Source organism: Heterocephalus glaber, unplaced genomic scaffold (assembly GCF_053883595.1).
Source record: "Heterocephalus glaber isolate CG9 unplaced genomic scaffold, H.glaber_assembly_v1.0 deba00001523, whole genome shotgun sequence".
NCBI classification, from domain to species: domain Eukaryota; kingdom Metazoa; phylum Chordata; class Mammalia; order Rodentia; family Bathyergidae; genus Heterocephalus; species Heterocephalus glaber.
This window is the reverse complement of record NW_028258327.1, coordinates 26,946,451-26,971,633: the sequence shown is the minus strand read 5'-3', so window position 1 is coordinate 26,971,633 and position 25,183 is coordinate 26,946,451. Positions and strand designations below refer to the sequence as shown.

General features: G+C 38.5%; 1 pseudogene; it reads right to left on the bottom strand.

Annotated features, from left to right (window-relative positions):
* Nucleotides 1-12,613: 12,613 nt before the first annotated feature.
* Nucleotides 12,614-17,967, bottom strand: LOC101712556 (nuclear receptor coactivator 6 pseudogene; annotated as a pseudogene).
* Between the last annotated feature and the right edge of the window lie 7,216 nt (nt 17,968-25,183).

Here is a 25,183-nt window from a genome sequence, read left to right as displayed (position 1 = left end):
TCCTCATTGTCTTTTCCTAGGATATTGTTTAAAATTTTTTGGAGTGCTGGTTTTGTTTTCATGAAGTTTCTAAGGTTCTCTTTGTCATGAAAGTATCTTATTTCTCCATCAGTTTTGAAAGATAGTTTTGCAGGGTACATCAATCTGGGTTGGAGGCTGTTTTCCTTTAGGGATTGGAATACATCACTCCAAGATCTTCTTGCCTTGACAAGTCTGTTGTGATTCTGATGGGCTTTCCTTTGTATGTGATTTGTTTTTCTTCTCTCACTGCTTGTATAATTTTGTTCTTCTGTTGGGTTTCTGGAATCTTAACTATTATTTGCCTATGTGTAGATTTTTTTTTTGATCAAGGCTAGTTGGAGTCCTAAATGCCTCACTTATCTCTATGTCAATTTTTTTTTACCCTACTTGGGAAGTTTTCTGCCATTACTTCTGTGAGCAGTTTTTTAAAATTTCATCTGCACTCTCCCCTGTTTCTTCATTGACTCTAATCAGTCTTATGTTATTCTTTGCATTCTCTAGCAGCTGTTGGATTGATTTCTTGTGGTCCCTTACAATTTTAAAGAATTTTTTCTTTTCCTGGTCACTAATTGCCATCTTATATTCTATATCTGAAATTCTGTCCTCACATTGGTTCATTCTTCTGTGTAAACTTTCAATGGAGTTTTTAATCTCCTGGAAATCTCTTTGCCTTTTTTTATGGATTCAATTTGTTTCCAATGTTGGGATTCCATCATGTTCCTCAGCTCCTCGATTTTTGTTTAATATTTGTCCTCTCTATATTTATTAATCACTTCTTGCACTATGGGCAGATTCTCTGCTGTTTTCCAAGAAATTATTCCTGATTTAATTTTGTCTAGATACTCTTTTGATGCCAGTACAGGGAGTCCAGCTCCTTGAGTATTGGAGTGTTCCATCTCGGTTCCCCTTGGGGTTGCTTTAGGTGATCTGGAAGTCTGGTTTTGAGACTTGTTTAAGTGTCTTCTCATTTCCTGGGGTGGGGATGTGCTTCTGGCACCCTGGAGGCTCACCTCCTGGGTGCAGGGGGTGGCTCTGCTCCTCCTATAAGAGTTTTCTGTAAGAGTCATGCTGCCCCTAGCTGCACTATTGTCTTGTCATCCAAGATGTCATAGCATCACAGATCATTGAGACCTACACTGTGACCAGTGGTGTGGGGAGTTGTTCCTTTCCCACACACCAACTGCTGGCTTTTCAGGCAAGCCATTGTGAGCTAATAGGCAGACTCAGACTTCTAGCATGAAGCGCCAATTTATAAGTTTGCTGCTTGCTCAGGTTGGTCTCCATCAGCCTATGTGTTCTCCCAAATATAGCATTATTTCTTGGGCATACTTATGCCTAAAAAGCAAGTGGCTCTACCACTGCACTGTCTGTACATCCTTGGGTAGGTTACTTAATCTCTGTGAACTCCAGGGATTTTTGTTTCTGCTTCATAAAATAGGAATGAGAATATAAATTTAAAATTTTTATTTTTTCAAAGCCACGATATTGAGTATAGGTATATTGGATAATCTAGGTACTAGAGATACCTAACTCAAAGTGATTAAAAATAAGTCTTTGCTTTGATTATAAGCAAATATAAAATGCATGTATATATTAAGGAACAAAAAGTCCTATAAGAATGTAAAACAGAATAAAGTGCTAATGAGTGGTGTGGAGAAGTGGGTAGCAAATTATAATATCTTTTCTAATAGTGTATGTTGGCATGTATGATAATTATTGATGTTACATATGTTGTATATACAGTGTGAACCTTTTGACTGATACCAAAAAGTGAGAAACTCTCTTTTTACAACTGTACATTATACTCTTCTCAAGAATCTTCTGTTTGGAGCTCACATCGAATGACATGCTAGGAACAAGGACAGAGGGCTTTTAGAGGACAGTTGCTCCAGAATGTCCCTGTGTAGAAAGCATACCTAATCATGACCTAAGGAAAAAGGCAACTTTCCATATTTTCATAGCTTCAGTATCTCTTCATGAGAAAAGGATGATATTTGTAATTTTTTAGCAATGTATTCTTTCCTGTGAAATTATTCAGACAACACTGGAGCTAATATTATGAGTATTTTTAGATAGAAACTAATTCTCACCTGGGGTCTTCTTAGCAGAAGCATCAGTGGTTTACCAATTTCCTATATTTCTACCCTTTATAACTTTCTCCACAGAAGTTTAGATGCCTTTGGGCCTTCTTAGTTCTTATAGCTTAAGAACACAGTGCTGCTAAAAGACTGTGGTTACTGAAAACAATTTCTAGGATATCTGAGATATTTAATAGAAACTCCAGGAAACTCAGTGGCTTCTGCTTATCACATGCTATCTTAATATGGAAGATGTTTTTCATCTGGCAGAACCCCACATAATACAATAGAATTTATTCTTCAAGAACTGTCAGAGAGGTGCCAAAAGGACTCATAGGCTCAGTTTTGGCCTTAAGTTGCCTAGTTTTAGTTTCTCCAGGGTTCAATTAGTCCATGATTAAATAGACGACCCCAACTGACACTTCCTCTCAGTATTCTTGTGGTGATATCACCCTTTCCTGGGCCACGATTCATTTCCAGTTGAAGAGCTCCAAATGTGTAAACCCACTGTAGAAGTTCGACACAGAGAATGTACATGAACTAAGATCTATTTTCTATATTTTCCTTGTCAATTGGGATTGTCTGAATTTCAAATCCTGTTAATTTTCTTACTCTGGCAGAATTTCTTGTTTCTTTTGTTGATTGATTCTTGATATTAGATGATAGTTTGTATAAGTATTCTTTTTAATTATTTACAAAAATTTCTTTGTTTTTAAGGAATATTCTGGGCTTTCCCTCTAAATTGGTCAATATTATCCAGAACTTGGATATCTGAACAGACCTCCCATGAAGTGCATTCTCCCTGAATTTACTCTTTGAATGTGTGTTATGAAATAGCACATTGGGTCTTTATATTTAACACTAACACTAAACCTGTGTCCACAGAATACTATGTGTATAGTTCAACAGGTGAATTATGTATTTCTGTATTTCATAGAGATTAAAATTCTCTCGTGTAGAGGAAACATGGTAAAACGCTTTTAAGTTTCTTTAAGTTTCAGCAACATGAGAATGAGACATCCTTACCAGCAGGCTGCCTACTCAAATTTAATGTTTTTTATGTGGACTTTCAGAAATGCAAGTGATATGAGAAAGAGTAAACAGTCATCATTTGTTCTTTTCCAGGATCTGATTACATGATAGTTTCTTAGGTATTGTTCAATGTACTGGATGTACTTTTTTGTATAAACACAGATTTCAAAATATCTGTAGATACATATCCTGGGTCAGACATTTTTAGTTTATCCAGAGACTGCATGAACTCATTTTCTCACAAAAAGGCACTGACCAAAAATGTTGTGATAAAAATATGAATAGTCAAATGGACATCCTACCAATTGCCTATCACTCAAGGTACAAAAAAGTTACAGCTAACTGGACCCTTAGGAGATGCAACATGTCTACTAGTACGTGCATACTAGTGGATGTGTACTGTGATACTGGTTGCTTCATTTTAGTGAGTTTCCTATTAACTTCATTGAATTTTTATAACCTACCTCTTCCCTCTTCAGATCTGTCAATTCATTCCATTCAAAACAGTTATTTGGTATTAACTACTAAGTTCCTCCTGTGGTGCTGCAGGAAGGAAATAATGTTTGATTTGGGACTCAGCATTGGTTTCTTGCTAGTCCATTCCAACCAGTGGTATTGAGAGCTAGAGAAATGAAAGACAGAGGTCCCAGGGCATTTTCTTTCCCCCTTTTTTCTAGAATGGATTCAATGAAGATAAGATAAACCAGAAATTCTTGTGCAAGACACTGCTAGCTTCTCCCTTTGTGGGGAAGTGCTTTTGAAAGTCAGGCCTTAGAAGAGAGCCAATGCCTACATCTGTTCCTGGTTATTTTCCCTGAATTTCAACCCAAGAGCCACGTGCCCTGTCGCTTGTTTGCACTCAGAAAAAAATGCTTCTTTCTTTAAAATGTTTAACCTGCAGACTCTACAGTTATAAAATTGCTTATAGGTGGGTACTTTCAAAGTGCAAGCAAATAGCTTAGAAATAGTTTTTGGTAACTTAACCTTTTCTTAAATAGATTACAAATGAAATACTGAAGAAGCTACCTTTAAATTATTTGAATCCTTTATAATATCCAAGACATTTACAAAAGTTCATTCTCCATTTCTCTCTTTTTCCCACCCTGATCTCCTCAAATTCTCTCATTATATTTATTTTTGTAATTGGAGAAATGAACAATTTTCATAATCCTTTAAAATGTCTATGAGAGATAAAAAGAAAAATGTTAATCAAATGGAAGAATTTCTGGAGGGATATTAGTTTCAAGATGAATTATTTCAACATGTGAGGTTTTTTACTAAGCTGCCAAAGAAAATCCACAGAGTATGTCACAAGAATATAATCAGTAGCAAGGCTTAAGTTTTTGGTTTAGCAAAATTTAAGATGGGTGTTTAGATAAACATTTTCTAAGAAGTTGGGTGATTTGGACTAGAATATGTACTTACAATTATAAATTAAACAATAAATTTTGGGAAATGTGACTAGAAGATAATTTAATAATTATTAATCTTTGCCATTAAGAATAACCCATACTATTTGACTGTATTTTGTTCTACTATTTTAAGTTACATACTGGGGTAGAAGGAAGAATTGGGTTACAGTCCTGATTTTGTCACTAATAAGAAATGTAATTTGGGAAAATTTCTTTAAACTTTTGTAAACTATTTACCAAAGGTGAAGCATGTAATGCCTAATTAGCTACTTTTTAACTTTCTAGCTCTGGTGTGTCCTTAGTTTTCTAAGCAGACTTGGTTAGAATGAATACCAGATCACTGAATGTTTTGTGGTTACTGTAAATCTGTGCTATTATCCAGGTATCCTTTTGTTCCTTACACAAAATTTGAGAGACAGTGATTGTATGGCTTGGATCTTGAATGTTCCATAAAGGCCATGAAAGCTTGGTTGACTGGTTGACTGTCTGTGGCACTAGTGGGAGTTGGTAGAGCCTTTAGGAGGTGGTGCCTAGTAGAAGGAAGTTAGATATTGGGGATGTCTGTCATTTTGCTTCCTGTCCATCATGAGGTGAGTGATTTTGCCCTACCACATAGTTCCCTCCATGATGCCCTACCTTGCCATAGGCCCAGAAGCAACAGAGCCATCTAACCATGAACTGAAACCTCTGAAACCATGAGACAAATAATCTTTTCTACTTATAAGTTGATTTTCTCAAATATTTTGTTACAGTGGTCAAAATTAGCCAACAGTCACTAGTGCTATAAATAATACACATGAAGTAATGTTTCTGTGCTACAAACTCAGATGACTTCTGAAGGATATTAAGGTTTTATGGGGAAATTTGCTCTAATTTATGTTGTAGAAGGTACCTATTTCCAGTGTTATTCTGAGCTAAGTAATATTTTTGTGCTTGCAAATTTTAAACACATAGCTTTGAAAATACAAAAGGCTTAGAAAATAGTAAACCTTTGGATTCATAGAAAAGAGCTGTTTTAAACCACCCCCCCACCCCCCTCTTTAAAACATAGACCTTGGAGAGTTGGAGCAAAGCTTCACAAACTCTTATACAGGACAACACACTAACAGGCACTTGCACACGCACACACATTTATATACAATCTTAAGAGGTTCTAAAAAGGCAAAAACTATCAGACCTTTCTTGAGGCCTATTAAACCATCATTGTATCAATTTTTTGAGTAATCTTCACTATCTGCACTGTGGCATTAGGAGAAATAGAGCAGATAGTTAAAACTCAATTATGCAAATAAAAGGAAGAACATAGTGACATCAATAAAACCAAATTAATGGCTCATTCTCAAATCATTTTTCTTTGATAGTGTAAGACTTATTTTAGATTCTTTTAACTTGTGCTAATTTTGAAATCTGTATTTCTTGAAAAAACACCAGTTGTTGGCTAGCTGCATTGGTGGTAGATTGCTGGGGGAATCTGAATTTAAAATGTGCTGTGGATGGTCTACAAAGTGAATGCAATATATGTGGATAATTATGAGCTTTCAGCAGGTTTTATGTGTTAATAAGCATTTGTTCCAAGAAGAAATCTGCTTACGTTCAAAAAGCTGCAATAAGTTCCACAGAAATGAATATATTTTAACATAGCATGTGAATAGACTTTTGGCTATTCAAATTGAAATTGGTTGCAATTTCTCTTTCTAGATTTTTCACATGAGAATAATATTCCATGTTTAGAGTTATATTCCAAAGTGGCATGAAAGAGAAAAAATAGTTTTACACTTTTTACTTTTTTCTCTATTTCTTTGTGCTCACTTTCTAATTTTAAATTTTAAAGACTATTTTTGGATAGGATTTACTTAAAGTATGGTTCTGGAGAATACATGAAGAAACTCTACAGTAATTCTGTATCTGATTCTTATCAGGGTCATAGCTGAGCAAAGTTTGAAATAAGTGAAACCATTTGTGATGGTTTATTTTGAATGCTAATATTCACCATTTCACTCTTACAACACTCTCAAGTAGATAGTATTCACAATGTTTTATAAAATATAAATCAGGAATCTAAATGGCTAATTAAATTTAAAAATGTTATTAACATTATAAATGTCAGAGCTACATATTTTCATTCTCCTTATGTAGCTTTAGCTTCTTTTGCTAGCAGGTTTTTCGGGTATAGAAGGTTCTTAATTAAATATTTAGTGGCTGTTGATTGAAGGATATAGCTAACCTCAAAACTGTGCTAGTTTCTGGATGTGACATCTAGCCAAACAAATTATTCATCTTCCTCCACTCCAGACTGATAATGAGTTTTCATGGTCTTTGAAGCAGAGTGATAGACTAGACAACTTCAGCTGGAAACTTCATGTCCTAGAACCTTTAAAACCGAATAAATATCTTCACTAATAAACATTTTATTCTTTGCAGTTGTAGACACAATGATTTAAGACCTTCACACATGCCTTTTAGGTAATTACACATCTTTTAATCAAGTACTACAATATTTGTTTAAAAATAAACCAAAGGAAAAAATAAAAATAAAATAAACCAAAGAAAAGCTGAGCCATTAATATCCTGGTATTTTATAATCCTAAAACTATTTGTTAGAAATGTCTGGAAAAATTAGGAAATATTAAAAGCTGACATTCTATGTATACACTAACATTTTACTCACTAATAATGAAGTTTGAATATTGGAAAATATTAAAGCAATTGCAACCAGCATCTATATATTTAATTTTCACTGAAAATTCAAAGTAGCATTCTTATATATGATATTTAGTTCAGTCTTATATTAATATTTATATTAGAGAGTCCTTGAATGTCTTTTTTATGTTTTTAGACAAAACTTCAATAATGAAATGCTTTTTTTTTCAAAAGACACATATGTCATGGTCATTCTACATTTAGTTCAAATCTTAAGTCTCTTGGATTTTTTATATTCATGTAAATAATGGTGTATTCTAAGGAAGTTGCTATCGTTGGGAGTCTTGGACATGCTGAATCCTTGCATTCCTCTTTCCTTGGTTGTTGATTACCTCCCTGGGGTTAAGGGGAGAAAGCAAAGACAGGAACAAAAGTTAGGAGTCTCTTTACAGTTTCATTGTTGTTTAACTGTGTTGTTTTTTATTTGTTTGTTTGAATTCCTGTACTTTACTTATTGAACTGGATGAGATCCTTGATTGAATGATGAAAAGATTAATTATTACAAATTCAAATATGAGACGAGACACAATAAACAAGCTATGTTGTGTTGTGATGTGTTTTCTTGTATACTGATTAAGAATAACTTGTACAGATATTGTAAGAAAAGATAGTGTATTGGTTAGGTTTTTATTGCTGAGCTGCAATACCCAAGCCCCACAAGCTAAAGGAGGAGATGTTTAATTTGGCTCATGGTTCCAGGGAATTCAGTTAATAATGAGCTAGATCCAAATCAGAAAAAACATGGTAGAAGGGTGTGGTGGAACAAAATTTCTTAATCTATGGCAGCTGGGAATCAGTGAAGGGGGGCAGCACCAGAGAGAAAAGGGGCTAGGAATCATATATTATACTTAATGTAACACTTCCATGAACCACCCAGACACATCCAAAAGTGTGCTTCCCTAATCTGCTAGGTGTTTCTTACTCCAGTCAAGTTGGTGGTCATGATTAGTGGTTACAGGTAGTTTGTAGGATGGTGGTCTATGTCTGCCGAAGGGATGGCTAGAAGAAGAACAAATAAAAATTGGGGGAAAATATCAAACCTGAGATTTAGTCTCCCTCTAGGCTATGCAGAAATGGGCTTCTGTTGACAAAGTGTCCCAAGAAATCCCACATTACTTAAGTTCCTACTTTATAAGTACATTCTATGATATCTGAGCACATTTGTTATTTGATGATTGGCCCTCTAGAGTATCCTTTGCTTTCAAAAAATCAATTTTTCCTAAAACTACCTCCAGACTCAAGATGCAAAAGTGAAAGACTTTTCTTTGAGAAGAGAGCTCCAGGGCACCTCCCTCGAGAAAGGCTGCCTATGAAATTAATTCCCTGACTTCAGCCATCCAGGCACCCAGAGGCCTCTGAAGCCATGATTGAAGGGCTTGGCTACTGCTCTAGTTGGTGGTAGACTTTGGCATTATACACTTGATGTTGGTTTTACAAGCATATAGAAGATAAAACTTGTGGAGTGGGGAGATTTCCAATCTGATTTCAAAAGAAGGCCTGGGAGTCCAAACAGTGTGCCCCTCAGAGGACAGTGTGTGAAATTGTGAGAATGAAGCCACAAATGCAGTGGAGACAATAGAAAATTAAAGAAGCCAAGAATGGGAAATGTTTGAGAAAAGTTTCAGGCTGTGACCAGAACCAGTCCAAGAGAAAAGCTGTAAAGGCTACAACCAGCAATGCTTTAGGGGTGGGGCTGCCCAAGCCCTTTGGAGTTCACATCTTGTGCTCACTTCAACAGCACATATACTAAATTTGGAGTTCACATCTTTCCCAGAATTTCCCAGGGTGCTGAACACAGGTAGAGGATTAAATGTTTTCCCTGCTCAGTTTTAGTTTTGCTTTGGTCCACTTTCTTTTTATACCTTCATTTCTCCTTTTTGGAACATGAATGTTTACCCTGTGCCATTTTATGTCACCAGTGTTTCACTTTCTTTTTGATGATTTTACAGGAGCTCACAGCTGAGAGTTTGCCTTGAATCTCAGAGGAGACTTTGGACTTGGACTTCTCAATAATGCTAGAACTATTATAACTTTTAGAGATGGACTAAATTCATTTTATACAAATAAATGGACATGTGTTTTGTGTGGTCCCAAGGTAGAATGTTATGCTTTAGAAGTAATATTTTTCTTAAAAGTTTCATGTGTTTGAAGATTAGTTGGATCATGGGGGAGATATACTCATCAGTGGACTAGCTCATTGCTATATGGAAAATATTTATTTTTTATACTTATTTAGTAATTATTTGATTTACCAATTATAACAGTTTTTCAATTAAGTAGATATTCTTAAAGAAAATATTTGTTTACTAAGGGTGTTTTGGTTTATTTCTAGATGTCTCCCCCAAAGACTCATGCACTTATAGGCTGTTGAAAGGTGATTGTTTTACAGGGGCATTGTGGTTGATTTGCTGTTAGGAGATTGGGTCTGGACTGAAGAGCTAGGTCACTGGAGGCATGACTTTGAAGGGTATATCTTCCTTCCTCATTCCTTCCTTTACTCTTTGCTTCCTGTCTGCCATGATGTGAGCAGCTTTCCTCCACCCAAACCCTTCTACCAGGCCTTTCTGCCACAGAGCCAGCCAGCTACATGGTGAAAATGTGAGCCAAAATGAACCACTTTTCTAAGTTGTGGGTTGTTAGGTATTGTTTCTCAGCAAGGAGGAATGTGACTAAGGAAAAGAGCTTTGAGAAATTAATATTTTGGGGCTTAAATAAAAATCATGTAATTATTCTTTAAATCTCTTTATAGGGTAAACTATTAATATATTTCTTTATGTTGTTATTACATTTCTTAATAATATATATTCTAAGCTTTCATATATTAGAATTTCCATATGTTACCTTTACTCCTAAACTAATGTGTCTTTCCATTGTATTTTAAAGATTAATTTTTCCTTCATGATATACTAGGTATTGCAATATTGTTTTCTGGTTTAATGTGCTGCTGTGGAGAAGTCAGCAATCAACTTGATTGCTCCTTTCACTTCACTGGGTTTTTCTGCCTGGAGAGAAGAAAAATATTTCCTTGTCCTTGAATCTTAATAGCTTAATGAGGATGTGTGCAATTTTAATCCATCTCTGTCTTTTTTCCTAGTAAAGAAGGCCTGTTCTTTAATCCGTTTCTCTTTACTTTCAAAGAATTTTTAATTTTTCTGAATATCTTTCTTTCTCTGGGCTACAATGACAAGGACATAAAATGTCTATCAGCTATACCAACTTTGCTTTCTATCAGCTTCTTTCAAACTCATTTTCTGATGTTAATATTATATCAAGCCCTTCTCATGTCCCATTAATAAGATTTTCAGCATGTCTTCTTTCTTACTATTTCTAATTTATCAAAAAGACACGTAGTATTTCTAACAATGTTGCTAGGCTTTCAATTCATCTCTGCCATCTGGGTTTATATGTTCCATAATTTCAAGAGCTTTCATTCTTTTGGTTTTTGGACTAAGTTTTTGCACACTGTGAAGCAACATCAGGGAATTTCTTATGCTCTTAAAAATTTTTTTTCACAAGGATTTTGCTGCCTCTTTGTGTGCTGTGGCACTTTTCCTCCCTGCATTTTAGCTGTATAAAACAGGAATTTCACTTAAAAAAATAATCTTGCTCATGGTTAACAGGGACAGCCTGGACCTTTGCTTTTCTCCGGAAACTAGGTATACTCTTAGGATTAGGCATAAATTATACATTTTCACTTACACACTGAGGACAGTGTAGCTATTGCTGAGTCTTTTTTTAGCCTTACATTGTGAGAGTGGGAGACTCTGCTTTCTTTTGATTTGGATTAATTTTCTGTGTAATAATCCACTGCATCTAATTAAGAGTTCTTTCTGAACACTTCAAGTCAGTCTTCTGGTTTGTATGTGGTGCTCTGAAGCTCTGAAGCTCATTCTTCCAATAAAGAGAATTAGTTCAGGTTGCTTAGTATCCTGGTTTCCCTTATACAGTTCTCCCAGAGACTGTACTCCACACTAAGAACAAGAAATGGTAATGCTTCCTGTGGAGTTTAGCCCATTATAGTTAGCTAGGGACAGAGGGGATCTACTTCTGTTTAATCTCTCAGCATTTGGAGCTCATAGCCACACTCTCCATTGTTGTAGTCAGGGTTCACAAGGGAATAGATTTAGTACAGAACACAAAATTTATAGGGTTATTTTATAGTATTCACCCAAAAAGTCAAATGCAGAGGAGTGCAAGAGATCTTCCCACATGGTAGAGACCCAAAGAATCCAGTTAAGGGCCTAGACTCTTTGGCAGTGTCTTGCACAATTCTAGCTGAAGGCCTAGAACCGACAGCAGTGTTCTCCATGAATCCAGCCAGAGGCCTAGAGCCCACGGCAATGTCCTATGTAAGTCTGTATCAAGGATCTACACTGGGAATGCCCAAAGGGTAATGGTGGAAGCTATAAAGTCTGCAGTGGGGTGAAGGATCTACACCACCAGGCTGAGAGATCCACACTGGAGCCAGGAAGCAACATTCAAGGTGAAGACCAGAGCTCCCTTGAACAGTAGCCATCCTGGGGTACAGTGAGGACCTGAGCTCCTCTGATGAAGAGAACAGTTGTGTTCATATCAGGAAAGCCAGCTATGGCAAGCTTCTCCAGGAAAATCATTAGCTTATGATCTTCCCCTCTAGTTCTCTTTTATGCCATTGGCAACAATTCTCAGGTGGGTCTTCCATGCTCAGAACCATGTTGACTCAGTTCAGCTGGGTGTTCTAAGTTGGCCATTAGTTAATCTACCACACCCATTTATCTCCTTTTTTATTTTTGTTTTAAGATCTGGAATGTGTTGCTGGAGATCTTTGGTTCCTTCTCTTTCTTTCTCCCCTGGTAGTACATGTTAGAATGACACTCACTGAAAGTTTTCTTCTCTGCCATTGAAGACTCTTTGGTGGAGGTATTTACCCAGCTTTTACTTGCTGTACTTTCTTTCCAGTAGTCTGTGCTCCCAATTTCTCCCCACTTTAAAAAACAATAGTAACACTTTTAAGAAGTTGGTTGAATCACCTAATTTTCCTACCATTTCTTCTGAAAGATGTGGATAAAGTTAAAAACCAAATAAGCATCTTTTATGTATTTGCTTGGTTCATAAATTTACGTTTCTTGTTTATTTTATTGAGTGTTGGGGCAGCAGGAAGATGCTTTTATCATGCATGTCTTTACTGTCTGAACTGAGAAGTCTAAATTACTTTTACTTTTCTCTTAGTCCTTTCTAATGAGATAGGCCAATATGTGTTTATTTATCAAACAAAATTTTCTACTGTGGACCTATGTTTCTTTGGTTAAATTGCTTAAAAATAAGAAAAAAATTAAGTGGCAAATTTTATCATTTATTTGAAGTTGGATAACTGATAAGATTTTGAATTATTTATTTAGGGACAAGTGGAGAAGATGTACAAGGAAGAGAAGGAATTTGAACAGGAGTGGCTCTTGAGTTAAGGACTAAGGGTCAACCTGGCTGAATTTTTGCAGCAGGACTACTGGAAGGGACATTAGATGATACAGGAGGTGAAGAAAATTTTATGTTCTGAGGTATGTGCAAAGGGCCAACAACTGCAACAGAGGGAGACATTCGGCCAGAGTTGGTTGTCAATGGGGCTGCAGGAATTGTGCTTGGCTGTGATCTTTTCATAACTTGAATTATTGAGGATGAATTGAAAAAGACAGGTGTAATGAACTGAGGCTGGGCATTAGACTGAGCAGCTTAATGTCCCTCAGAAACCATAACCTTTTACCCACACTGGGCTTTGTGATGGCTGTTGACATCAATGCAGACTGTAGGTGAGTTGGCAGGACTGCTGATGTGTTAGCTGAAGTGGTTATGTGATTAGAAGTAACAAATACAGTTATTTGATTTGGGGGAAAGGGAGTGGAAATGGATGAAGAACTAACAGGTCTTGAAATTACTGGAGGGATGGTCGGTGCAACATTAGAACTGACCTCACTCAATTCTGGATGCACAAGAGTTGAACACAGCTCATTACTGTGAGGTAAGTTTAGGGAATTAGAGGGTTCTTTAGAAGATGACGGATCCTGCAGAGTGGGAATGACAGATGTTTTCTTGAGGTCCTCCCCTGAAACTACCAGAGGTATTACTTCCAGATCTGTAAGCCCAGGTTTAATGGTCACATTAGCAGCTCCAGAATCATCAAGAAGTTGACTTAATGATGTTGGTGCTTCTCTCACGGCAGTTTTGTTCTCTTTGACAATGGGAAGTTTGTTAGGCTCTAAAGTTTGCCCATCATTTTTGGATTGATCTTCAGGGACAACCATTTTAACTTCTTGGGCAGGGACTGCTTTTAGCTCAACATTTACCTGCTCCTTCCTACCCTGGGAATTCTGGCGATCATTGTCCTGAGGCACATTCAAGCTCTCATTGTTATCCTTGAGAATAGCCTCCACTGCAGCCACAGGCACAGTGGGATTCTGAGGATTCAGACCACTGCTGTTAGGATTAGCCAGAGGAGTGGGGCTTACCAATACATTTCTTGGCAACTCAACATTCTGCAACAGGACTGCGTTTGTTTGAGAGGTCAGAGTAAGTTTAGGGGCTTTTGAATTTTGCCTTCCAGGACTTGGGGTGGTTTTCCTACTAGATCCAATATTAGATCTGCAACTGTTGCTTGGACTTGCTCTTTTCGTTGCTCCGGAATTAGATTGCTTTCCAAAATTCTCCACTACAGAATCTAATTTGTGAGTTTGTGGGGCACCAAAATTAGAAGGATTATTCATGGACAGATTTGAAGGTGCTTTCCCAGTAGCCTTCAGAGCTGTTGGATTTAAGCCCTATTGATCAAAGCCCCTGTTTAAATTTGGCCTAGGAGGTAAAGGAATATTAATCTGTGGAGGGAAGAGTCCTGCTATGGAGGCATTGAGTCTTTTTGGTGACAGACTGATTTCTGAAGGTTCTGTGCTGGGAGGGCAGTTGTTGAGTGTCTGAGGATAATGGGGTCTGGGGCTGGCTCTCTTTGGTGTTTTAGGTCTAGATGTCTGTGTTGGAGCAGCTACATTTGGAAAATCGTGGCCGGGGGAGCTAGGCAGGGAATTTATAGGGGGTTGCTGGGGAGTTGCACCTTGGGTTGTTGAAAGGGGTGATGGTCCAGGTTTGGGCTCTGCCATCATTAGCTGATTCTGGGAAACTACTAAATGTGAAGGCATATGATTTGGACCTCCCGAGACAGATGGTACTTCACTGCCACTTGCTTCAGGAAGTGACAACATCTTTCCTAGTGGTGAGCTAGAAGGATTCTGTGGGTTCTCCTGGTATACCATCTTTCTTGAGTTACTTCCTAAAGGAGTATTCACAGGCATTGGCATTCTTTGTATATCAGGTGATGGTGGTATAGAGGCAGGTCCTTGCATACTGACCATGACAGATACACTGCCACTCTGCTGCATGGCATTCTCTGGGAGTCTGGATTCAGAGGGCCCCTTGGGATGTGGACATTTTGGGAGACAGGAAGCCTAACAGATTTGGGATCTTGCTGCATCATGAGCATCATCATCATTTGTGGTTGGTGCTGCTTCTGCTATTGCTGCTGCTGAGACTGGGGCTGACTGGGAGGTAGCTGTGGCTGCTTCTGTGGTGGCAGTGGTGGGGGTGCCGCATGTTGCATGAGTTGAGGAGACATCTACTGCAGTGGTCTCTGTTCTACTGGTTGAGTAGGGTAACCTGGTGGCTGGTTTGAAAATTCTGGCAGTTTAGGGCCTGTATTGTCCAAGTTAATTCCCTGTTCACTAGGCAACGGTTGCTGATCAGCCTCTTCCAGACCACCTGGGCAAGTATCTGGGGTGTTTAGATCTTTCTGACTATTTTTCTTCTTCCGAAGGGGTTTTTTCTTCTTTGATTTATTTGCATTGCTATTATTTTGCTTATTCTCTACCCCCAAATGGCCTGCAGAGTGGACCAACAGTAAGTGGACCAATAATGGGCTTGTCAGTGTGACATCCTTATTGACTGGGAAGCCTGGATTCTGACCACAGGACATTTGATTTCCATTGGGTGCTCCACTGAAAGGCATCCCATGGCATGAGAAGTGGTTTCCCAAGGCACTGTTTCCCTGCATGGCCTGCACATGAGGGGGAACCATGTTGGTTTGTTGCACGCTAACATCAAACATCATCTGAGACAAGCTGACATCATTATTTGCTGTAGTAGTAGGATCACATGCTGCTGGGCCATGTGGGGGCTAGGCCCTGGTGGCTGCAGGACTTGCCCTTGAATCCCCATAACCTGAGATGGACTGTTGTTTACGGGCCCTTGCTGGGGCAGCATCTGTCCTGACATTTGTTCTGTAAACTGAACCATGTTTCCTTGCATGTTAGGAGTTGATCCCTTCATCATCTGTGTTGGTCCCAGCATGACATTGGATTGGTTCTGGGTGTTAAACTGCTGCTTATTGTCCTGCATCTGATTGGTCCTGATCTGCTCTATCATTGGGTTCTATTGGAGCAAAACTTGCCCTGTGTCCCCATCATCTGGTTATGTGGCGCCATTATTTGTTGGCCCTGCTGGGAAAGCAACTGCTTGGGTGGGGTCATTCTTTGGGGTGAAGGCCCAAGACTTTGGTTCTGAGCGTTCATCATCATCTGGCCCAGTGGCATAAACTGGCCCCTTGAAAAGATCATAGGGCTCTGAGTGTTCAAAGTTCATTGTTGCTGAACCATCTGGCCCTGGGAGGGCACAATCAGCTGGTGCATGCCCATCAGCTGAGATGGTGTGCCTTGCTGGGGCTGGCCTTGCATATTGCCTAGGTTCACTTGAGGAACCCCAGAACTACCATCTGGCTGGTTGTTCCTGTTGCCGTGAATTCCCATGAGGCCAGGCTGCATCATATTTGGTGGCTTGTGGGAAACCTGCATCTGGTTTTGAGGAGGACCAGCTCCTTGACCACCTGCATGCTAGACACTTTGATTTGCTTGCAGCTGGGGGGCTCCTGAATTCCCAGGGGTGGCTGCTGTGGTGAAAGGCACCTGACCTTGAATAAAGAAGTTTGGATTGGCCTGTCCTTCTGAGAAGCCAGGTGGGAGGCATTCAGGCATTCCTCCTAGGGCTGGATGTAAACTCTGTGGCCCCAGGTTTGGTGGTTGCTGCTGCATCACCATGAAGTTTGGGGGCACATTGCCCTGTTGAACCATAGGAATACAACCTGGAGAGCTGATGGGCTGCTGAAATCCCTGGGGAAGTGGATTATTTTCAGGTGGCCTTGGTCCCATCTGCTGCTAAGTTTGGTTAATCATTGGGGAAGATGCAGGGGATCCCTGCTGGAAGGAGGAGGGTGAGGAAGCAGGAGACTTGTGGGTGAGGTGGGGCTGCTGCAAGGGGGTTGGGACCCTGGAGGGCCCTCCCTGCATACTCTTCATCTGAGGAGCTGTGAACTGGCCTGGGTTGCTCATCCGAGAAAAGTTGGTATGGGCTTATGAGGCTTGCTGGCTGCCAAAGGGATATGGAGGGGGAGAGTGGGAAGGTGTCTGTACTGTGGCTAAGGGTGGTCTTGCCTGGAGTTGCTGTTGCATTGGGCCAGGCAAGGAAGACTTCTTCCACCCGTGGTTTGCAGTCATTGTGCCCAAAGAACCCTGGGCTGGAGGAGGCTGAAGGGCTCCAGAAGGCAGCTGGTTTGAGCCTGGGGAACAGACACCTGAGTTGGGGCAGTAAACTGGGGATGAATCCCCTGTGGCTGTTGCTACTGATGTTGCTGTGGGGGTCTGGCCTGCAACTGTTGCTGCTGCAGCTGGGGAAAATTAGCTGGGTTCATTTGTCTGTTCACAGGAACAGGTTGCTTTGGGTGCTGTGGAGGAGCTAAAGATCCTGAGGGATGACTCTGCTGTAGTATATGGAGCCCAGAGAGGAGTGGATCCATTGCATCTGACTGAGAAGCAGGGCGAGGGGTCCTGGGCTGCTGTTCTGGATTGGTGCCTGATGCCATCATGGGAGATGACATGTTTCCACCTGGGATATCATAACAGTGGCAGGGCTGGTCATCCTTATTAATCTTGGACCACCTGCCATGGGAAATCCTGCCTTTATTCTAACTGAATTTCCAGCTCCCATGGGTCCATTCATCCTCACATCTTGGCTTCAGTTCTGAGCCAAAGCCAGGTTGATAGCACCTTCCTCTTCCATCTGAACAGAGAGGATCCCCAAATCCCAAAGCTGCTGGTTGTTGCTCTGAGCCAGGATCTGTAGCTGTTCTGCTGCTTCCTGGGAGATGTTGAATGTCACATGCACACTCTTCCATGGCTCCACCTTCTGTACCTTTAGCTTGCTGGATTCCATGTGTAATAAATCGGGCACATTCTTTAATATGGTATCCAATTTCCATTTGAAGTCTTTATCATCCATATTTCCTTTGAAGGCCACAAAAATTGAAGAATCCTCCAAAATACTATCCTTTTTTGTGTCATCATCTTTTAGTCCAGAGTCAAAATCCATCTCTGAGTCTTCCACTGTTGATGAACACAAGAAAGTATAGATGTCTTCTAAGTTTGCGAGATCATCCAAAACCATGGTGAATATTATTCCAGAAGCATATGCCAAGTGGAGAATGAGAAAATCGAAATATCTTTCTTAATTTTTGTCATTTATCCAGGGCATCTTCGAAGTCCAAACAAGCTGGCATTTTTAGGGCGTGTATTTCAAGGTAGCAGCCAAATCAAAGTTTTATTTAAGAACTCCCTGACCACTCTCAGAAAAGAAAGACAGTAGGACCCCTCTCCATTCCTCCCAGGACCTAAGCACAGCCCCGGCCCTCCCAGGTGGGCCTCAGAGCACCAGCTCTGGCTGTGCATGCCCCCGCCCTCGCCCTCCGAGAGTCGGCCCTGTCAGTCCTTACATTAGCCAGTCAGTCTGGCCCTCTGCAATCAGCCTCCCCCAGCCCCACCCCGCAGGGCCTCTGGGAGCTGGTGGGGAAGGGGATGGGCCAGACCAGGCTGGGGAAGAAGGGGGAGGGGGAGGGGGAGGGAGGGAGCGCTGAGGGGGGAGGCGGGACGGACCCCCTTCCTTTTTCAATTTAGAAATTTTTTCTTCTCTAGCATCTTTATTATTTTTGTCCAATTTATTTGTTTTTCCTCTGAGTAGCAGTTATCAGAATGTTGATTCCATAGTCTGTATTGTTTGTTGATTCTATTTACTCTATCATTTTCCTCATCCTCTTCACAGTGAAACTGCTTTTTAAATTCGTCATTATTTTCAACTTCAGAAATATATTCTACTCTTTACCAATATAAAAACTTCTTTTATCTATTCATTAATCTTATCCTGAAGTTTTTCAGATTAGCTTTTACATATTTTATGCTTTTCTGCTCTGGTATTATAGAGTTCACCTTTGTAATTTTTAGAATGCCAGAATAACAATTACTTCAACAACAATCATAAAATAACAACTACAATAAAAAAACGAAAAGAAAAGAAAGATGAATTTGATTTTTTAAGGATATTTTTCTGTATGATACTGTAAATATTTGTCAGAAGCAAACTCTTTTACAAAGTTTTTGGACTCAAGATGAATTTTTTTCTTTCTAATAGCATTACTTTGAAGGACTATGAAGATATCTGATGGACCTGGTGCCCATTGTAATTTTTAGATTCTAGGACAACTTCACCTCTCTAGGATAATGCTGGTTCTCTTATTCTTACATTTCATTTTTTCCAAAAGCTCTATTTTATAAGACACATACTATCATCAGGGGTTTTCCTTATTTTTTTCAGGTTTTATTTGTTTTGCCTAACAGTCCACATTATTGCTCTCCTGTTTTCTTGGGGGTGCTATTTGAACAAATGTAGATTGATTGGTTAGAACTCAACAGTGACTAAACTACATAGACATGGAAGAATTTAGGTGCCCAGACATCATGCCTACGTAGCAGGCCAGAGAAAGGAAAAAGAACAGAATGGCACAAAAGGAACCTGTGATTGTTAATTGTGATATGTCAACTTGACTTGAATAGGACGTGCCTAGTAGATTTGTAAGGGTCTGGGTATGTCTGTAGATGATTGACATGGAGGCCACAAACTGAGAAGGGAAGATCTACGCTGAATGTGAGTGGCACCACCAAATAGACTTGTAGACTGGATAAAATATAAAGGGAAAGAAGAAAGAAATTCTCCCTTTTTCTTCTTCAGAGGAGCTCCTATCTTCACCATTAACTTTAGGTTTGGCTCTAGTTTTCAGGCTTCCAGTGAAGACTCTTCAGCTTGCCAGTGCTTTCCAACACAGACTCACACCAGACTCTGCAATGAGTTTCCGACCTTTAACATTTAACTGGATCCTCTGACCCTCCAGCCTACAGACAGACATTTTGCATCTTCTACCATTGATCCCACAGAAGGCTATGGTAAATCTGTGTAGTAAATCCTATATATAATTATATATATAATGTTATATATATAAAATTATATTATATATGATGTTACATATATAATTATATAATATTACATATTATAATTATATAATATCAGAATTATTAGATTATAATTATTAATATATCATATTATATTATAATTATTAATTATATCTTATAATATGACATAATTATATTATATAATAAATATTATGTTATATTATATATTATAATTATTACATATTATAATATTTTATATATATATATATAAAATCTGTTTCTCTAGTGAACCCTAACTAATAAGAGCCCTTTTAGCTAAGTCAGTTGCATTTAAAGGATGTGCCTGAAGTCACATTTTGTCACAGATGGAATTAAACCTCATCCCCACCACTAAGTGTAAGGGTGACTGGGAATGTAGTCTTTTAAAATTTTTTTTGTATGTTAATATACCCTGGCAGGGGGGAGAATACTGAGAAAGATGAGGGAGAAGAGATGTTTGGCCACAGCCTAAGTGTTTTCTATTGTCAACCATAAAATAGGGCCATGGAGGTCACATTGATCATTTTATCCCAGGTTTACTTACATTACTTATATTATATTCACATTTATTTTCCCCCTCAAACAATTTCATGGAACTTGCTATGTTAAAAATAGGACACAAACTATTAGGGTTCCATGTTACTTGCTTCACTTTTCCACCCCCTCCCTTTTGTAGATCAAGTTATTTGTTGTCTTTCTATGGCAATGACTAGTGAATTATTCACGCAATGATTACTCAGCTTTGGTTCCCTGATTCTATATACTACCCCCCCATTATCACTCATCACAGAGTCTTAGAACTCCTGCTTTTTGTCTTTCCTGCTAAAACTACAATTAATTTTTCCATTATATCTTCCTGCTTGACTCCTACTCAAAACATTAATACCGTCAACAGCAATGACGAACATCTTCACTGTTCTTCACTTCTTACAAAGTATTTCCTCATTTTTTTTTACTTCTTTTGCACCTCACAAAAATCCTGCCATTTTTTTCTTATATCTTCACTAAGGCTTGCATTTTAGAGGTTAATGATTAAACAAATACATGTTATTAAGTAGTGGAATTGTGATTTCCACCCAGATTTCCTAAGCCTACATCTCACTATCTTTCAATAACACTGTGCTGCATGTCATAGCTCTTATATGTTGCCTCTCACCAGCAGGAATTAAAATAATGAAAAGTCCTGGGTTAATGAATACATGAGAAAGTAGCCTCACATGCATTGAATTAAAATAGAGATCCTGGGACCCAATTAAGTGGAGAGGATCCTCATTACAAAGTACAAATGAACAGTGGCTCCAGATATCCATGCTCAAGAACACTTGGACTCTAAAAATCTTCTTTCTCCTTACCAAAATATTCCTCAAACATGGCAATATTAACTGGACAAACATTGCAGAAGTTCACAAATAATGAACAGCTGCAATAGCAAATCCTTCCTTCCTCCAGAGTGTTTTATCAGAGTCCATGTGCTCCTGGCTTAGTTGTAAACGCTTCACCAAGGGAAGTAATCCATAGGTGGAAGCAACCATGCAGATCAGAGAAGATTAGCTTTCTCTCCAGTGGATCAGGGTCTCATGGAATAGCCTCACAAAAAAGAGGAAATTGAGGGCAGAAAGCCCTGAACTTCAGAGGTTGGCAGGGGCAGAAAGGTGAATAACGTGGCAACAATATAATGATAATTTTTCTGAAGGGAAAGTCAGGTCAGACAGCTTTTTAGTGACTGTGAACAGAATGTACATTAGTTCCGATATAGCTTCTAAGCTTGGGTTCTTCAGACTATTTCTCAATTTTCTTTGAAATCACTGAAATCTCTAATAGCACCATTATTCAAGTTTCTGTTTTCTTTTGGCTACTACATAGACCACACTCAGACAAAGTTTGCCTAATTTAGCTTCAGTACAATACATTCAGCATTTCACCAGTAATTCAAAATTTTACTGCTAGTAAGAGTCCCTAATGTTTGATCCCTGTGCCATTTACTCTTCTGTCTAATGTATCCTTTAGTCATCACTGTGATTTGTGCAGATTAGAGAGAATAGAGCTGGATAATGTTTTATGTAACAATGTGCTTGTTTCTTTTATGTATTCATTTATTCACTCATTCTATCATTCAACAGATATTTACTGGGCACATTTACAATGCATCTGTCACTATTCTAATTGCTGGGGATACAATATTAAATACGAGTGGTAAAGAAAGTCCCTCTCTTTAAGAATCTAGAGCTTGCAGTACTCTGAAATCCTCATGAATAGCCAAGAAGAAAGAAGAAATAGACATCACATCTTTGTTTTCCATTAACTCCAGACATGCTCCCAAATGAGAGGCCTGCTGTACCATTGGCCCAAATATATGTGTTGTTTGGCCTTCTCAGTTTTTAAAAAAATGTTAGTTTAATGCTTTTTGAGGTCCACTCCCTTTCCAGTGCACAGCACTCTCCATCACTCTTTATTATATTACAATTCTACTGGTTCTTTTATTTACTTTACTCTTGTGGCTCCTGTGGGTGCTGGACTTTCAGGCATTTAGGCCTAAATCCTAAAAACTTAGAAAACTGTAAAGGAAGTCAAAGTAATAAAAGGGTTCTTGAGTCCCACAGAAGTGTGTGTTTAGGAGCTAGGGAGTTCAAGAACTCCAATTCCAACCTGTCTGAGGCAGGGAGAGAAGTGAACAGTCCCCAGAATGATATAGCAAGAAACTAGAAAGGAAGCATTTTGGGAAACTTGGGGTGCTTTACAAGAAATTCTTATGGTAATAATATTATGAGCAAGCAGCTGATGAAGATGAGTCCTGTGGCTATCCTCAGGGTTGAGTGCTATTTGATGTCCACAGATCACTGAACTCCACAACTGGGCCCCACTCTAAGATCCCTGAATGATATCCCAACCCTAGGGTAAGGAGGACTCTTCATATATAGCTAAGGTTGGATTTTCTCAGCTTGGATAGAACTTGGATTTGGCAATAAAGTTGAGTCCTGAAACATCATAAAATTGGTGTTTTCTCCATTCCTTAGTTAGTAGAGATTGAGATTCGTATCTGTTTTACTAGCTTATAGAAGGAAGTTTCTGCCACATTTCATTACAGTGAGAAGGGAGGACTGGGAGATCCTATTTTATGGTGCAGGACAATTTTTCCTTGTAATCTTCTTTAGTTGCTACCATTCTATAAGGATCTTGGTCTGTGATCTCTCTTTCTCTTTTAAGTTTTTCAGGCAGTTATGCCCTAATTATGTAGTCTTTTTTATTCTCATAACTTTTAGTTCAATCTGACCACATGGATGATTTCTAAAACCACATTTTCATTCACAGATTAGCTGTTGATATAGCCCAATGAGTGTGAGGTCTTTACAGTCGCAATTCCTTTCCTAAACTCTTTCTCCTGTCTCCTCTTAGGTTTTTACCTTAGGTTTGCCCAAGTTTTTCCCTCTCAGAGCAATGGTGTTCAAAGTGTGCTCCTCAGGCCAGTGGCTCAGCATCTTCTGGAGACACATTACACTGCAAATTCTTGGGCAAAACCCCTGACCTAATGAAGTAGCAATCCATATGGAACCGAACCCTTTAGGGATTTTAGAGGCTTTCTCATGTTTGAGAATCACTGTTCTAGAAGAAAGCACTTTAAGATAGTGGTTACTATGGCAGACAGCAAAAGGAAGAGTCCCCCATGGATGAGCAAAAGTGCTTTATGAGAGGTGCTGTTATCTTTTGGGCAAACAAGTGATTAAATCTTCAAACTCTTCTGGAAAAATTGCAACCATGTTTTTTCTATATGTGAGCCAAATTTAATGTTCTAACCTTGTGGGAAACTTTTCAGGAGAATGCTAAATTCCAGTGACTTCATTTTACTTTTAGTTTTCCTTGCCATGTTATCAGTTAATTGATTTTCCATTCCATCCTTTGTGTATTTACTTTTATATACATTTGATGTATTTGTCTTATTATTGGCCAGAAAAAATAAATAAATAAAAGAAGGAGGAGGAGGATAAGGAGGAAGGGAGAGAGGGGAAAAGATGATTTGAATTTACATACTGTATGGGAAAGTTAGATGGAAATTCTTATGGGAAAGTGCTATATGAATACTAAAGTCTTTTATCTGGAAATTATGTACTTATTTATGACACTCCTCTTAAAAAGTAGTACAGAAAGATGAAGTTAAAAAAACTGAATGAATTTAATATTTCCAGGAAGAGAGTCGGCAATCAGCAGTATTTTTTTAGTTTCTGTGTTTTCACAACATGTGAGCTTTGCTGCTTACTCATTTACATTTTCACTCAGCAGTCTAACATAGTATTTCACTTTTTGTCAGCCAGCATTGATTCTGCATCACAAGGGGAAAATATAAAAGTAGGTCTTTCAAAGATGACCTCAACCACAATTTTAGAAAATTGCTAAGTGTTAGAAAGCTCAAGTATAGTATTGGCAGAGAACGAAGGTTCACAATTTGTGAAGCATAGTGTAAAATCCCTAGACTCTGTTTTAAATAGGCAAACCAAGTCAAAACTTGGGGGTCAGTTAAATCCCTGTTAAAATAACAAGACTAAGAAATGTTCACTGTCATGCATTTGAAAGAAAAGAGTCAACCATCAAAATAGATGGCTAAACATAAACCCTGGACATTTCTAACATTGAAAATAAAATTCCCTGTGAGTCAATCATGGTCTCTGAAAAAATCTCTAATTCCTCAAAATTACTGAATCTTGTTGAAAAATATATCTAGGATAATTCTACCTCTTCAAATTTATTGTTTGAAAAAATGTCACTCTGATGGTACGGGTAGTTTATTTCTGAGTGTGTTATTTTCTTTCCTAGCAATATTCACCCACTCAGAATCATTTTCATGCTGATGTGAATTGTATTTTAACTGATGGTGCTGTTTCATATTAGTTTCACTGGCTATCTTTTCCCTTCTTTACTTTGAGGGAGAATATTTAGGCATCAAATTATTTCTTTAAAACAAAGAATGTGGGTGTTGTTAAGGGACACTGAGAAGATTTACTTTGTTATCCGAATCAGTTTGTTATGAAGTAGTTTGTTCAAAAGAGAACCAGGTAGAAATATCTATATTTTATTCTGAATTAAACTTAACATTTGTGTATAAATAAGTAACCTAAAGGAAAAAAATACGATAAAGGCAAAAATGAGAGGCCATTAGCTTCACTAAATTTTAAAAAATGTATTTTTTGCTCATCTACTGCAGGCAAATAACTGAGCTTGGTACAAAACATGGATTTAAAACAGAATGGGTCCCTATGACTAAAGCAGTGCTCAAGGCTTAGCAAGTTACTGGTGTCACAGACATGGACACATAGGAATTAGAATACCAGGTAGAGTGTGCTACTATAAAGTTATTAGTATAGTTTAGTGCCATTATTACATAGCACAGGAGGGAATTTGTACTTGTTTTTATAGAAGAAATACCCTTGTTCTGAACTTGAAATCTGGATAGTATTTGAAACCTGAAGGTGGGAGGAAATGCTGTTCCACATGAAGGTAACAGAGATGAGTAATGTGCCCAGGTAGGGATGCCTAATATCTTCAGTTATGGTTATGGAAAATGCATTAA